The sequence below is a fragment of the Lagenorhynchus albirostris genome, chromosome 20 (assembly GCF_949774975.1).
Source record: "Lagenorhynchus albirostris chromosome 20, mLagAlb1.1, whole genome shotgun sequence".
NCBI lineage: Eukaryota > Metazoa > Chordata > Mammalia > Artiodactyla > Delphinidae > Lagenorhynchus > Lagenorhynchus albirostris.
Genome location: NC_083114.1, coordinates 51,597,682 through 51,609,764, shown reverse-complemented (window position 1 = coordinate 51,609,764; position 12,083 = coordinate 51,597,682). Strand labels below are relative to the sequence as shown.

The window sequence follows — 12,083 nt, the reverse complement described above, 5'->3', positions numbered from 1 at the left end:
TTACCTGCTGACTAATGCCTGTCTGGTGCCTGATGGGAAGAGCTGGCTTGGTGAGGCGTCCAGGGCTCAGGTTACAGAGGGTTGGGGCACCTCCTGAAACAAGGCCCTGCAGTGTGGCCTCCACCGCCCGCCTGGGTTTCAGGCACCTCTGTCCCCAGCCCCCACCAGGTGAGTTCGTCCTGGGGCTCCCAGGCCGTGGCGGGGGGCTGTGGTTTTCCAGTGGGGGTCAGGGCTGGGGAGGCTGCGATGGAAGAGGCCGAGCGGGGAGGCGCAGCCCCACTTCTTCCTGTGGCAGCGGGGGGCCTGGCCACTCCTGTGTCTCTCAGGAGGGTGACAGGCGGCTGGGCAGAGGCTGTGGGGCAGCTGTAGGGACCAGCTGGTGCAGGAACGGTGGGCGGGCCTTGAATCCCAATCCCAGCTTTTCGGGAGTGGGGTGGTTTAGTCAGTGGCTCTGTCAGTGGACTTTCTGTTCAGGCGAGAGAGCCTAGGTCAGTGAGTCGGAGCTGAATTTCTTGATATTTAATTTAGTAGCAAGTTTGCCTCCCCGCCCCACCAAGCCCTTGCTTATTACACCGTGCTCGTTCGGGGCAGGTACTTGCGCTCTGCTCTCCGTGGGTGGCGTGGGCCTCCCGGCCTTGGCGCCTGCCCCCGTGATGCCTGGGCAGCCCCACCTGGGCCTTCAAGCCAGTGAGACTTCTGGCTCCGGTGGTGGGTGGCTCTGTTTGGACCGAGAAGGTCCGGGACCGTTCAGCCTCGTATCCAGATGAGGCTTGCGGGGGAGGGGAGCGTTCTGAGCCGCCTTCCCGCTGCGTGGTTGGGGCGGCCTTGGTGGGGGCCTCCCTGTTGGCCGTTCCCTTCTCCTGCGCGCGTCACTCCTCCCTTGGAGTTCCCCTTCCCTGGCCCCTGCGCGGGCCAGCTAGCACGAGCACTTTGCGGATGGAACTTTGAAACTGGAAGACTTTCCAGGTCCATCCAGGTCCAGATCCCTGTGGCAACAATGAGGGAAATCCTTATCTCAGCCGGAGAAGGAGGCCGAGGGGTTGATAATAACCACCAGCAGGATAAGGTTAGCTTCCAGGCGCCCTCATTACCCCATTTTCCAGATTAGGAAATCAAGGCACAGGGAGCTCCAGCCACTTGCCTAAGGCCCCCCAGTGGTTAATAGTCTGAATTTGAACCCTGGGGGATGGAGCTGTCTGCCGGCGCTGGGGACCAGGGCTGAGGCATGAAGCTGGGTCCCTGCCCCGAAGCTTGGGCTGGGGTGCGGAGCCGCCTGGGCTGGCTCCCTCCTCTGGCCTCTTTCTTTCAGAAAGTACCATGAGATGATGAAATGAAAGAAAAGAAAACTCCAGTTAGAAAGGAGGGACTCTGGTACCCCCCCCCTCCTCCAGCCCCTCAGCTGCCCTGGACTTTGGAGCAAGGTGCTGTTTGTCCGGGGTGAGTGGGAACAGATTGGAAGTCCTGTTTCTCCGCCGATCACAGCTGCAGGGAGCCTGCAGCGGCTGCTGCCACCAGCCCAGCCCAGCCCAGCCCAGCCCGTCTCATCCTCTCTCCTCTTTTTCCTCCCCACCCCATTCCTCCTCACAAGACCAGCGTGAGTGTCGCTGAAGAACCAGCCAGAGATGTGCTGGCTGGGCTGGGGGCGGAGCAGAGGGGCGGTGTGCCTTCTTGGCTGGGAGGGGCTGAATTAAGACCCCTGGTTGTAGTCTCCTGGTCGGCACTGGAAGAGGGGGAGACCGTGGTCCCTACCTGCCAGGTTTGCTCCCTCGCCCTGGAGCAGGTCCCTGCGGGTCCCAGAGAGGCTGTCCTTACGTACAGCACGGCTTCTGTAGGCTCGCCTGGGCTATTGATCCCTCTGGGGCTTGGAGCGGTTCCCCTGATTGGGCTGAGCAAAGCGCTGAGATGGGCGGAGGAGGGGTCCCGTGAGTGCGGGCGTCTCTGCCTGGGGGCTTCCTCTAACTAACCTCACTAGGGCACAGGTCTTACTCCCAGGGATTGGCTCAGCTCTTGATTGCCATGGCTTTGGACAGCCCAGGCCCCGTCCATGCTTGCTGGACACCGTGGCGGGGGGCGGGGGTGTGCCCTCAGGGCATCAGAGAGACGGAGAGGCAGGTGGAGAAGCAGCTGGAAACACAGCATCTTCACTCTTGTCAACGCTGTGTCGGGGCCCGGCAGGGCGGCCAGGACAGTAGCGGCCACCGCCCGGCTTTCTGGGAGGTCAGCCCATCAGCCCTGCCCAGGGGATATGAGGAGGGGAGCTTCTGTCTCCAGTTCCCCTCATTTCTGGCCTGGGCTTCGGGAGCAGGCCCCCGGAGTTCTGCCTGGGGGCCTGAGGTAGGAGCAGCTGAGTGAGAGTAAGGGCCTGGAGGAGCCAGGGCACCCTGGCAAACTCTCTCCCCCCACCCTCGCCTACCCCTGCAGCCCTTCCTTCCCCAGGATTCCTTGGGGTTGGTCCCAGGGAGCGAGGCTGCTGGCCACGTGGACGTGGGGAAGCTGATACCCATGGGGTGAGACCCCACAGCAGAGGGCACTCTTATTACTACCTGTTGGGTCCGAGCTCTACCCTCCAGGCCTGCATTTCCAAAGCACGGTGGGCACCTCTGAATCTGAAGGCAGCTTCCTGGGCCCAAAGCCAGCCTTTTGGGGACCAGGGTCTGTGGGGGAGGCGTGGGGACAGCTCTGCAGAGAAAGTTACTAACGTGGCTCTAACCCCTCCCCCGCGCCTTCTAAGGCTTTTCCGTCCTCCCTCTGGGACCCTGGTCAGGGCTGGGCTCCAGGGTGGGCACCAGGAAGACCTGTGGGCTCCTGGCTACGCCGTGGGTAGAAGATGAGAAGCTTCAGTCGCCCTGAAAGTTCTGTTTAGGAACCTAACCCTAACCCTGACCCTAAGCGCTACCCCACCCCCGAAAATGGCCGACTTGATGTAGCGTTTGTGACCAAGTGTGTGCAGTCTGCCCAGGAGGCTTTAGAGATGTGGCCCCAGGCCAGGTCCTAATGCGGGGGGGGGGGGGCTGGGGCCTCGTAACCCCCCACTGTTCCGCACCCCACCCCCCCCGCCGGCCCCCCGTCCTTGGCTCTGCAGTGAGGAGGGAGCCCTCCCAGCACCACACCCCCTGCAGTGTAACTGCCACCCGGTCACGCTGCAGAGAAACTTTTCCAGGGAGCCAGCTGTCACATTTGGCCTCGATTCTTTGTTTTTGAACAGGAATGAAAGGAGAGAGTGAGTAAGAAAGTGTGTTGGGGGTAAGTGAGTAGGGGAAGGTCAGAGAGAGGGGAGGAAAGATCTGGAAAGTCCAACCATGTGCTTGCGAAGCCGGTGCCAGCTCTGAGATGATCTGAAGGTGGCGTCCTGCCCTGGGCCCTGCCTGCAACCAGGAGGGAATGTTCTGCAGGGGAATTGCCTGACGAGCTGGAAGCGAGACCTGGGAGCCTGCCCTTGGCTTGAGTTCTGCTGCTTTGAGAGCGGCACAGATTTGTTTCCATTTGAGGGACACCGCGGGGAGGCTGTCATTCCCTTCCTAGCCTGTATTAATTTTTCATTAATCACAGTGACCGCCTCCTGCGCACTTACACGCTCCAGTGCTGGGCTGGAAGCTGCTATATGTGCTTCCTGGGATGTTTCTGCACAACGACCTTAGAAACAGTTACCGTTACGGTTTGTAAAGAAGGTACCAAGGCACAGAGAGGCTGAGTAACTTGCTCTTGGCCACACAGCTGGAAGTGGCTGATCCAGCTTTGAATCTGAACACAGGGCCGTTTGACTCCAGAGCCGCGGCTGGTTTGTAACTAGGTGCGTGGTTTCCGTGCCCCTGGGGCAGCCAGCTCGGCCGAGGCTCCTTCTGTGTACAGGCAGCCACCGGGGCAGACCCCCCCATGGCTAAAATGGGGCCAGGAGAGGCGGGGGCTGCAGCCAGAGTCGCACCCCGGGTGGGCAGCCACCCTGGGGACACAGCCCCATCCCCCCTCCTGGCTCTCCGGAGCCTGCAGGTGTGGGTCAAGGGCTGCCGGCTGCAGGCAGAAGAGGGCCCCACAGCAGCAGACCCTGGGAGTCCAGCCTGCGAAACCCTGAGGCTTCTGGAGGCCTCTGGCCCGGCTTCCTGTGCAGCTGGGTCTTCCTGTACGCTCATTCCCCAGGCAACACGACCTCCCACAGCCGGGTCCATCTTCCCAGGCCCGGGTCACGTGGTGCAGGTCAGCCTGCTCTGGGGGAGGGCAGGGCGCCAGGAACAGCTGGGGGCAGGATTGGGGGGTGGCGGGGTCACACTTCCCGGGAATGGAGGGAGAGCTCACTCGGGGCAGAACGTCCACTTTGCACACTGCACTTCCACATGCGGTCAAGCAACCCCCCCAGCCCTGCGCATCCTCCAGTTACGCACAGGTCCACCCCCACCCCGTCCTTTCCCCCCCCCGCCCTTCCCCCCGCCAACCCATCCAGCAGACATTTGCACCATGCTCAGGGTGTATGCATGGAGCACAGCCCTCTGTGTAGCTCTGCTGGCCCCCGGTCCTGTGATCTGGACAGACCCAGGTCTCCTGCCTGTGTGTCCTAATCTAGGGGGAGGTGTGACGTGAGGGGAGGTGTTCCCTCTGAGAAGTTACGGTCTGTGTTCGCCCAGGTGGGCGCGGCACAGAACAGTGAATGGGGCTGAGCAAGGGTTCTGGGGATGGGGGGCTCCAGAGTCGCCTCCTCAGGCCCACCCCTCCCTGAGCTGCACTGGGCGCCTCCCAGCCTTCTCGGCCCAGCACAGCCCAGCTCAGCCATTTCCTCCTGAGTCCACACCCCAGGCCGCCTGCTTCGGAAACAGCACCCTCTCCACCCACCAAGTTGCCTGGGCCTCAGAAATTTGGGAAGCATCCACCAGCCACAGCCATCTCCAAAACAGACCCAAATCTGCGTGCGCCTCGTCCGCCTGCTCCAGCCCCGGGCCTTGCCTTGGCGGACGGTCCGCCCCGACCTGCCCCCTGCGGTCTGCTCCCCGCAGTGGCCTACAGGCCCCTACACCTTCCCCAGGAGCATCCACACCTGTAATGTGTGTGAAGGACGCCCCCTGGAGGTGTGCGTTGGCTGGACATGGTGAGCCTGACAGTCGCAGTGATTTCCTGGATGGAGGATCGGTTCACATCACTCCCTAGCTTAAAGCTCCCCGTGGGTGCCTCCTGTGCTTGGGACACCTACTCCCTGCTCATGGGTTTGCAGCCCCCTGGCCTGGCTGCTCCTGGGGACACAGACGTTTGTCCCCAGCAAGCCTGTTCCTTCCTGGGATATCATTCCCCACATCTTTTCCTGACTGCCTCATTTGGGTCCCTGCTTATACACTTGTCTGCCTACTTATATGGGATCCCAAACTCTTACCACTGATTTGTTCACACGGAGTGTGAGCTCCAGGAAGTCGGGGGAAGCTGGCTGTGTCCCCAGGGCCTGGCATGTCGGCGGTGCCCAGTTCATGCCTGTTGGGCACCTACTGAGTGCTAGAGGAGCACCGAAGGGCAGGCTCTGTCCAGCTGGAACAATCAGGGAAGACTTCCTGGAAGAAGTGGTGTCTGGGGGGCCTTGGAAAGTGGGAGGTTTGGTGCCAAATTAGGACAGAGGGCAAAGGGGCATTGTCATAACTCAGCAGACAGCCTTGAGCAGCGACGACTGGCACAAGTAAGAGGCAGAGAGAGAAGTATCTGTGAATCGGAGTCCCCAGAGAGGCTGAGCTCCCGGCTGAGCAAAGGCTGGAGGTGGGAACGACACCTGTGCATGCAGCTCAGTGTGGAGTGGGCCTGTCTGCTCAGGCCACTGGAGCCCTGTCAGATGAGGGGTGGCCCTAAAACCACCAACCAACTAAGGTGCCTCAGGAAGGATGAGGGGGGTGTTTCTGAGGGACTAATCTAGCGCAGGTGGACAGTGGGACAGAAGGGAAGGGACGGGAGCGGGCCCTGAAGCCTGCCCAGCCTGAGGCTCTGGGAGGCTGAGTGAGGGTAGAGCCATGGGAACTGAGAGGGCAGGCTGAGTTCTGGAAGCCCCCAGAGGAAGAAATGGCTGGGGCGGGCGTCTGCTCCTTACGGGGGATATACCGCCTCACCTCCCCCGGCCAGCCCAGCTCTAGCTCTTGGTGAAGCTGGGTGAATGCGTTTGAAGTGCAGGGCTGGCTGCAGTCCCTGGGTCGTGGCTGCCTGAAGCACTGTGTTGAGAAGGATTCTGAGGCCAGGAGGAAAACCTTCTCTCTGGTTTGGCAACGTCTGCCTTGGGTGAGGGAGAGACCACGGGCGGCCCTGAGTGATCCCATTTGCAGAATTTGAGGAGACCAGGCGGGTGAGGGGTGGGGAGAGGGGGACCTGGACAGCACCCAGGGCCTTGTTCTCCCAGGCCCTACCTCGGTTACCGTTTGGAGCTCTGCTTGACATTTCAGAGTCCCGATCAGCTCGGCTTGGTTTAATCAGTGTCCCACCCCAGGCTCGTCTGCCTTTTTGGTTTGATCCATTTATCCTAGTCGCTGTCATCCCTACACCACACCTGCCATGTGTCCAGCCTTTCCAGGGTGCCAGCCACTGGGCTCATTGCTCTCCATGCATCTTCTGTAGCCCTCATAGCATCTCAGGAGGCACAGAGAGGCTGAGTTGCTGGCCCATAGTTGCACAGGAGGCACCAGGATTCAAGTGGGACCTCTGACCTCAGGGCCTTTGCAGGGCCCCGGGGGGATATTGGTGAGGAAGTGTGACATATGAGAACTGGCCCCACCTCTGAGCACCAGCAGGCCCAGCTGATGCAGTGACCGCAGTGGGCTGGTCCACTGACAAACAGGAGTGTGGGCTCTGAGCTCCGTGCACCCACTTGCAGCCCGAGTGACCTTGGGTGCCTTCCAGAACCTTTTAGCTTCCTTATCTAGGAAAAGGGGAACGAACCGTCTCTACCCCACAAGGTGGGTAGGGGCAGCATACGTGGGGTTCAGGAAAGCTGTGTGCCCTCAATGACCTTTTGAAGCAGTCTGGTGTTGCTGTGTCCTCATTTTCAAGATGCAGCCCGGAGAGGTTAGTGCACTGACCCCGGTCACACAGCAAGAGCCTGGGCTGCAGACAGCAGTGCTGGAAGGGAGAGTGCTGGAAGCATGGGGGCGGGGGTGGGATGTCAGTGGAGGGAGGGAGTGCTTCCCAGCAGTTCACGAATATTTAATAAGCGCCTACTTTGGCCGGCGCGCCTGGTGGGCTCAGACGGAGGGAGGCTGGAGCCGGGCCTGAGTTCAGATTCTGGTTCTCCTGACTCTTCCAGGCTGGTTGTTTACTCCGAGTTCATCTCATCGTTTGCAGGTGGGGGGGGACACATGTGGGGATTTAATGGGATAATGTAAGAGGTGGCCGTGGCGCAGCCCTGGGCATACAGTCAGCGTATGATAAATGCTGAGTGTTGCCACCATGGACATAATCGGCCACGTTTCACGGGCGCGTCCTGGCAAGGCCTCCCGCTCCGTGAGCCTGCTTCCCAGGGCGGAGCGCTGGGCTGGCACCGGCATGGGCTGTGTGTGGAAGTTGCCGGACGCCTGGGCGGCCGTGGCTCCGTTGGTGGAGGAGCTGCGCGATGATTGCATCGTTGGGGTAGTGGCAGAGAATCCGAGGGGACCTCAGAAAAGGCCGTGGCACCTTGATGTGGATGGGCTGCTCCGGGCTTTGGGCACCCAGGTGATGTCTGTCCTCTTGGAGGGGCCAGGAAGGCTGGAAGCTGCCTTTCAGTTTTCTGTGATCAGAAAAGGGTGGCTTCTTAAGGGAAATGTCTGGGGACAGTCTCTTTCCTGGAGGAGGAACGGTTTGGGGAATAAAAGGCTGGAGACGGGCTGGTGAGGGAGGGAGCTGGCGAGGGAGGCTCGGCAGGGTTTGGTTGGCATTCTAAGCAGGGAGGGCGGAAGCCATGCAGAGAGCCTGAGAGCTGATGGGAACGCAGGTCCAGAGGGGGAGGGGCGGGCGGGGGCAGATTGGGGGCAGGCTTCTGGGACCCGCTCTGTGCTGCCGTTTTGGGGTTCGCCTCCAGAGTCGTGTGCCGTCTTGGTGTGCCGGCTGCTCGTGGGGCCAGGACCACTCACCTGTGAGCTGGGCTTCGTCCCGTGACATGAGCACCGTTCGTTCCCCCGTTGTTCAGGAGGAGTGAGGCTGCGACATCACGGGGCCCACCCAGGGCTGTCGCTGTGCCTGACTGTCCCCGCGCAGGGCGAATGGAGCGTCTGAATGTGCTGGCTGCGGCCTGCCTTCCCACTGAGGCTCGTAGCTTGTACGTGCCTTGCCGGAGCCTGGCCCATCAGGGTGGTCCGGGCCAGCCTGGAGCCGTGAGGGTCTCTAGGACAGTGGACGAGAGCTCTCCTTGCCTGCTTTCTCGCCTGCTGCAGAACTGTGACCACCCCTGTCCCATCCCCCCACCACTCACCACTGTCAAATCCTTTCCCGGCACAGCCCGGGGACCGGCTTGAGCGTGGGCGCTTCTGGGCTCTGTCGATGCCCCACATCCTCTTCCGCGGCAACAGCAGACCCTGGGAGCCTGCTCTGGAGGGCTTGGCCGTGGGGTGCACTGCCCAGGCAGAGCCGGGCTTTCTCACCCGGGAAGTCGGTGTACCATCCCAGGCAGCCTCATTTCGTGGCAAGAGAGAGAGGGACAGTGACTTTTTTGGAGACAGGAGCTGGTCCAGGTAAGAAGCTGCCCTCCCAGTGCCCCCAGCACCACTCCCTCCCCCGGTGGTACCACCGTCCCCCCAGCTGTGGTCTCACAGGGCACTCCACCTCCAGCTTCCTCTCTGAGCCTCGGCTGGTCAGTAGGGGGCAGTGGAGGCCTCAAGTCCTCCTAGAGGACTGGGCATAGTGGAGTTTTTACAGATCTGTCCCTGCAAAGTCTCTCGCATCACACCCACAGTGTCTTCCCTCCCTGCTTAACATTTCTCCCGGGGTTGTCATGCCGGGTGGAGTCGGGGGGGGGCGCCCACCAGGCTGTGGGCAAAGCAGAGCTGTGTTGACACAAACTCCGGTTGAACCCATATCCTCCCTGCAACCCAGCGGAAGTAACCTCATGGCAGGGCCGGCAGAGCCAGGACCCAGCTCTGCACATGGAGGAGGGTCCAGGCCCCTCGGAGCCCCCCGGGGAAGACCCAGCCCAGTGCCTGACTGACAGATCCGTAGAATGTTCCATCCACTTGTCTAGGTGATACAGTGGGCAGGTGTTAGCACTTCTGAGAAGCTAAGAAGCATCTGTCTTCCTGGTTGAAAAACAATTTTGTTGCGATTTTAAAAACTATGCCTCCTTACGACAAAAATAATTTACTTAGAAAGCCATAAATAAGACAGTTATAACTGCATTCTACAGAAATAAGCACTGTTCACGTTTTGGGGTTTTCTTCCAGTCTTTTCCCTACACATATACTTAATACAAATGATTTTTTTTTTTTTTTAAAGAACAAAAGTGGGATCTGACACTTCTCCCTGCCACTGACAAGACTGCCCCTCACTGGGAGATTTTCCTCACTCTTGGCCCAAGCCTTGCCTCATAAAGGGATGGGGATAAATTGCCCTAGGAGGGTATGTTGAAGAACCATCTCGTGGCTGGTGGGACTTGGAAACAGGCTGAGGAGTTTTGGCAGAGGGTGGACCCCAGCCCAGGGTGGTGGGCAGGGAGGGGATGCTTAGATGCTTTCACTTTTTATTCCAGGGGGTTATCTGGAATAAAATAAGGGTGTGAGTGAGAGTGTGGCCAGTGTCTGGGCCATGACCTTTCCTGGCAGCATGATCTTGGCCAACGTACTTTGTTTCCCTCTGTAAAATGGGAAAGGTGGGCTCAAGAGACGGTGTGAGAAACAGGCTTGCTCATACACGCAAAGGACTTAGGGCGGGCCTGGCATCACCGCCGCCATTGTGGTAAATGGTACTTTCACTGTGTTCTGTCTGTATCCCTGTTTCTCTCCTCCGTGGTCAGGCTCTCATTCGTTGGTTCATTCATTCATTCACCTGCTGAGCCCTCCTCTGCGTCAGGCCTGGAGCTGAGGATGACGCCCTACTCCCTGACCCCAGGGTTGCTGAATGGGAATGTGATGATCTTGGAGACTGGCCCAACAGGCTGCCCACTGCCCCCTCCTCAAGGGGGACACTGGAAAGCTAGCAGGCAAGGGGGCCAGCTCTGGAGGGAGCCAGCTCTATCCCTTCTTGCTGTGTGACCTGGGGCAAGTTGCTTAGCTCCTCTGTGCCCATTTCGAAATCTGTTAAAGGAGGAGAGCCATAGGAAGGCTCGAATGGGGCTGCCCTGAGGACCTAAGGGGGCTGCGTGTGTGGCTCTGGGAACAGGGCCTGCACTTAGCGAGCACTCACTCCGTGTTAGCTTTGGTCGTAGTTGCTGTTCTGAGAATGTTCTTGGATCTCCGGACACTGACAGCTGTGGATGGAATGCTGTTTCTGGAAGCCATCATGGGGGGCACTCAGCGGCTGCAGGAACAGTTACTGACTTGGGAGCCGCGGCCCAGAGCACAGTCACTGTTCTCGAGAGGGAGGCTGGCTCCCCTGGAGTCCCTCCTCCCAGAAACTTCTGTCCTCCTCCGCTTGAGCAGGGGGCAGTGGGGGCTGGTGGCGGTGTGCCTGGACGGCCCTTTGCAGGAGCCTGGTCATCTCCTGCTCTGATGGCCAGGGCCTTTCCTCCCTCGCTGCTCTGGCCTGCTGTGCGCTCAGCTGCTATGACAGGAGGCTTTCGAGTAATAGAAACCCCAACTCAGAATGGCCCGAGCTCCAAGGAGAATTTGCTGCTGCACAAAGTGAGAAGTCCGGAGCCTGGGCAGCCCGAGAATGCTATGGAGGACCCTGCGTTCGGCCATCCTTGGCGGTGGCTTTGTTCCCGGCTGGTCCCCACGGTCACAGACGCTGCATCATTTGCCAACACGGCCGCATTCAGAGGAACTCGAGCCCCCTTCCTGTGGGCCTCGTCCGCAAGCCGGGAAACCTTGCCCCCAAGCCCCCGGGTGCCCTCCCTTAGCCCCCGGTCACAGGCTGAGCCCCAACCTGATGGCTCCTGCCCCGGAGCACGCAGTGTTTCCGGGCAGCTCAAGGAGGAGAGTGAACCCCTGAACCAAATTAGGGTCGGCCGGGCAGAGCGGGGCCGGAGGAGGGAGGGACCGCGTGTCCTCTGTGGCCACTGTCCCTCGGCAGAGGGAGCAAGGAGGGACAAGGCCCTTTGACTAGCTGGGGTCCGAGTAGAGACAGTGCCATCACGACCGGTCCTTCCTGGCCAGGCGTGCACAGCCACCACAAGCGGATGAGCCAGGCCCCATCTGCCACCCCAGGCTGAAACGGGGGCCGGCCGGCCACGCCGGAAGCAGCAGCTGCGGCTCACGGCACCGACCGGCTGGCGTTCTGGGGCGAGAGGGGGTTGGCTCGGGCTGGAGCCTGACCTCTGAGCGGAATCCAGCTGTCCCAGCGACAGGCAGTCGCTAATGAAACGCTGGGACAGATCGGCAGACGAAGGGGGCGGGCTGCCCCTCTGCACCCCCTTCCCTGCAGGGTGGGCACCCCGCTCTTTCCGGCCCCCCGCCTGCCCTCCCTGGGCCCTCGGTGTGCCTGTCGGCTTCCTTCCCTGCCCCCCTCCTGCTCCCTGCACAAGCGTATGGTACCGATTAGGGCCTTCCGCCCCCCTGCTCCGTGGACGGCCAGAGCGGAGCTCGTGTGGTACCTCCCCGACCAGCGGGGCGGGGCTTCCCCAGCGCACAGCCCTCATCTTCTGGGCTTAAAAACCAGACTGTGCGTGTGTGCCCACGTGCGCGCGTGTGTGTGTGCGTGTGGGGCGGGAGAAATACTAAGCTGCAGCCCATCTGCGTGTGTTTCTCGCTTTTCCCGCTTGTTTAAGGGCCTTTGGCTTGGTGTCTGCAGGCCGCGCCGCCCGTGCTCGCTGGGAGAGGCGGGCCCCTTCCCCCTTGATCCGGGCTGTTCCTCTTTGGCCTGCTTCCTATAGGAGCTTCCCTAGAACAGGGCCACGCAGCGTGGTGGCAGGGCCAGCCCGGGCTCTGGGCTCCAGCCCGTTAGCCGTGTGCCCGGGGCTCCCCCGCACTTCCCCTGCCTGGGCCATATTCACTGTGTCCTCCCGGCAGGGC

At 60.9% G+C, this 12,083-nt stretch overlaps 1 protein-coding gene across 9 annotated transcripts in view; it reads left to right on the top strand.

Annotated features, from left to right (window-relative positions):
• SEPTIN9 (septin 9) overlaps window positions 1–12,083 on the top strand; it is a 165,065-nt gene that overhangs the window by 97,886 nt on the left and 55,096 nt on the right. The window contains exon 1 of one of the 9 annotated variants that reach the window (XM_060135055.1): window positions 90–168. The exons of 7 other annotated variants lie outside the window; for them this stretch is intronic. The gene's annotated coding sequence lies outside the window, so the exon portion shown is untranslated. Of the gene's footprint in view, window positions 1–89; window positions 169–1,309; window positions 1,438–12,083 lie in introns of those variants that run through there. One more of the 9 variants, XM_060135056.1, reaches the window with a different exon arrangement.